Below are 4,351 nucleotides of genomic sequence, written 5' to 3'. Positions count from 1 at the left end.
GGCCTCGACCTTCTGCATGGCTTTGTAGAATGGAACCTCTCGAACATTCTCCGTCAGCTCCTGGCGAAGTCCTATCCAGGACTCCCTCCACTGCTGCTCCTGTCTGGACCTCATACCACCGTCGAACCGATTTCACCAGTCGACTGAAAGCTGCCGGAAGTGTCACCCCATCAGTAGCGCCATGGATTATTGACACCTTCTCTACCCTCTTGATCCAGATAATGACATTTTCGTCTTCGATTCCTCCGAATTCCGGAATTTGAATTGTTAGCCAATTAATCATGTTTCCAGGTAGTAGCCCATTCTGCCTGGATTGACCTTGGGAAGATCCGGTCGAAGAAGAATTTCCTCTATCCGTCGCCGGTCCAGCGTTTCTCGCCGCCGAAATGGGAACCTCCTCCGCCCTCACTACTGGAACTTCATCTCGCCTCGCACTCAGCACCTGGATCAACTGTGCAAATTGATTTTGCTGCTGTTGAAGGAACTGCTGGTGTTGCCGAGCTAGCTCCTCCTATTGCCGTCTTAAAAATTGTTGCTACTGCTCCTGCATCTCCAAGTAGTGCCGATTCAGGTCAACCGTTACTGAAGTAAGTGCCTGCCGCACCCTCAGCATGGTCACCGGACGATCTTCGTCGTCCTCCGCCGATCCTTGCGTCTCAACGTCGTCCTGCTCGGGAACCAAGTCCGTCCCAAGTAAGTCCGCCACTGACCATGTTGCTTCAAATGCGAAATTATTACATCGAGTCACTTTTCTTTGTCCCATTTAATTATCCGATCCAAATTTATTCGAAATCGTTGAGCTTCTTGCTTCAATTCCCTCAAAGACAATGTATCTAATCGTGCCCTATGTTCTTCCATATTCTTCCAGATGTAACGAGCAAATTTTGAAACTAAATTCAAAATAATCGTAGAGGTCACGAGCCGCCCAAGGAACACAAGTTAAATCCCACTTCTGACGTTGAAAAAGCTCTAGAATATTCGCAGCTACGTGGACTTTTTTGGAACACGAGTGTGAAGATCAGGATGTTAAAACGATGTACTCGGATTTAAAAATAAAATAAAAGAAAATCTCTTTATTTAAATAAAACTGTTCTACGAAAAACTCTCAGGCTAAACCATCTGTCGCCGCCTTTCTCGAAAGAGAGTCGACGATCTCGATCGATCCTATATTTTTATACTCTCGCTTTTCCCCTTTCTTTATGTCTACCCGGTATATTTGAAGTAAGACAAGCGCTCATAGTTTCGGTTGCACGCACCGCTACTACGCAAAATGACGCGTATGACGTCGCCATTTGGTGCCTTACAACACCTTCACAACAATTTCAACTATTAATACAAATTTGCGATAAACTTGACAATGAATAATAATTTAAGAATTTGTAGTTGGAACGCAAATGGGCTCAGAAACAGGGTTGCTGAACTGATAAATTTTTTACATTGTAACGATATTGACATTATGATGGTAAATGAGACTAGATATAATCCACAAATTAAAATAAAGATTAGAAATTATAAATGCATAAGAAAAGATAATAGCAGCACTGCAGATATTGATACTAATTAAAAATAATATTTCTTATAAAGAAGTAACACATAACTCAGCTACATCCATTGAACATTTATGTATCAAATTAGCTAGCAGTATATATTTAATAGCGGCTTATAATAGTCCTAACAAAGACTATACTATTGAAGACCTTGACAAGTTATTAAGGTTAGGCAATAGAGTCTTATTGGTTGGAGATCTAAATGCTAGACATCATACATGGAACTGTTATATAAACAATAAACGAGGTAGAATACTTTTCAGATATACTCTTCAAAATAATTGTACAGTCATCTTTCCAGATGAACCAACTCATTTCCCAGAAAACGGCTCTACTCCTACAACTATTGACATAGGGATCAACAAAAATATAGTAGGAATATCAGAAATAAAAGTACTAAATGAAATGTCTTCAGATCATAATCCAATACTTATCTTGTTAGGTTCTCAAATTAAGAATACGGTTACCAAATTAGCATATGACTATGATTTAGTTGATTGGGACTTAAACAAATATTACAAGATAAAATAACACTATATCTCCTAATATTAATACTCCAGAAAACCTGAAACATAAAGTGCATAAATTCACAATACTTACATATACAAAATTGTATCGAGCAAGTCATACCTATCAAAACAGTTCAACAGCTGCAAGACAAACTACTTCTTAACATATTACAAATGATATCATATAGAAATAAAATGCATAAAAAATGGCAGGTCACAAAAAATCCTAAATACAAAAATATAATTAAAAATAAATCTAAGACAATAAGAGAAGCCATAAGCTAAGCACAGAAATGACACATGGACTAAAAAGCTTGAAAAACTTAATTCCAGAGACAATTCTCTCTGGCGAATGACGAAAATCTTCAAAAAAGATTACGGTACAATTCCTGCATTTCTTTCAAAAAGGAAAGAAGCAATCACTGATCTTGATAAAGCAAATATGTTAGCCAACCAATTCGAACAAGTACACAACATTGAACTAACTGACAACTCAATTAAACAAAAAGAAATTATTAATCAGGTAAAAAATTACTTAGAAGATTTATCCAATGTTAACTGGCCTAAATTTATGACTTCACCAAATGAACTTCGTAACATTATTAGGAAATTGCCGGCACGCAAAGCTCCAGGTATTGATAATATTCAAAATATAATTCTAAAAAATTTTTCTAGAAAACCTCTCGTCCAACTAACATACATTATTAATGCCGCTATTAAGCTTCCTCATTTCCCAACTCATTGAAAAACTAGCAATATAATACCAATTTTAAAACGTGGTAAAAATCCAATAGAACCAAGTAGCTACAGACCAATCAGTCTTTTGTCAACAGTGAGTAAAATAACAGAAAGAGTTATCTTTAAAAGATTGAACAACTATGAAACAAAAGAAAAGATTATAGCGGAACATCAATTTGGTTTTACGAAAAATCGTAGTACTGTACAGCAGATAGTCAGAATTATTAATGATATTAGTATCAATTTTAATAAAAACTCAGTAACAGTTATGTTATTGTTAGATATCGAGAAAGCTTTCGATAAAGTATGGGTAGATGGACTAATATTTAAAATGATACATTATAATAATCCTCCTATACTAATCAAATTCTTATTTCGGAAATAGGCACTTCAAAGTCTCAATAAATGGCATGCACTCTTTTAAACATAAAATCAGAGCAGGAATACCTCAGGGATCTGTGCTTGGGCCTAAATTATTTAATATCTACCTAAATGATATTCCTACTTTTCCTAAAACCAAAACAGCATTGTTCGCTGACAATATAGCACTTTATGCTCACTCATTTAGCGCAGTTGTAGCAGCTAAACAAATTTAAATTCATATAAACTTATTTGAACACTTTTACAAACTTTGGAAGATAACACTGAATGCAAACAAAACAGAAATTATTATTTTCACTAAAAAATAAAAAGACTCAAAAATATTTCAACCAATAAAAGTTTTTGAACAATATCCAACCTAAATGCTGTCAAATATCTTAGAGTATATATTGATTCTAAACTAACTTTCAAAAAACACATTGATGAAACCTTGCAAAGCCTATTTCATACAAAAAAGGTATAGCCACTTATGGCTAGGGGTTCTCCACTCATAAGCAAATAAAAATTTATATATACAATGATAATAAGACCAACACTTATATATGCAGTCCCTGCTTAGTGCAGCGCAGCTTCTACCAATGTTAAATCATTACAAATATACCAGAATAAATGCCTGAGGTTGATACTATCAGAAAGAAGATATGCTAAAATTAGCAACATACACGAACAAACAAAAGTGAAATATATTATAGACTATATTGAAGAACTATCCTATAAATTCTATAACAATAAATTAAAATTTAATGAGCTAACAAACAACATAACTAACATTAGAAGTCACAATCTACCGTTTAAATTAAAACATAAACTACCTTATCAAAGTCTTGATATATTTCATGAAGTAGAATAAGATACTCTAGACAATGAATACAAAGTGAATATATGTGTATGAATATGTGTGCATGGATGTGAATATGTGTATATATATGTATATAAATATATATCAAATTAGATTTATAATTAAATAACTACGTATGCTTATTTACATATCGCAATAATACTTACTAGTACGCATCAATCTTCTGATGTTATAATGCAAAGAACTTTATTATTTATTATTTATTCCTTTTTTTTCTTTTTTACATAGAGACGCAGGTTTTTTTTATCTTTGCTTTTAGCAAATTATGTTTTTCCTGTACTTAACTCAGAATAGATAAACAACGTTAACTGCATTCA

This window comes from Anoplolepis gracilipes, chromosome 10, assembly GCF_047496725.1.
Source record: "Anoplolepis gracilipes chromosome 10, ASM4749672v1, whole genome shotgun sequence".
Taxonomy (NCBI): Eukaryota; Metazoa; Arthropoda; class Insecta; order Hymenoptera; family Formicidae; genus Anoplolepis; species Anoplolepis gracilipes.
Note: the sequence above shows the minus strand (reverse complement) of the source record.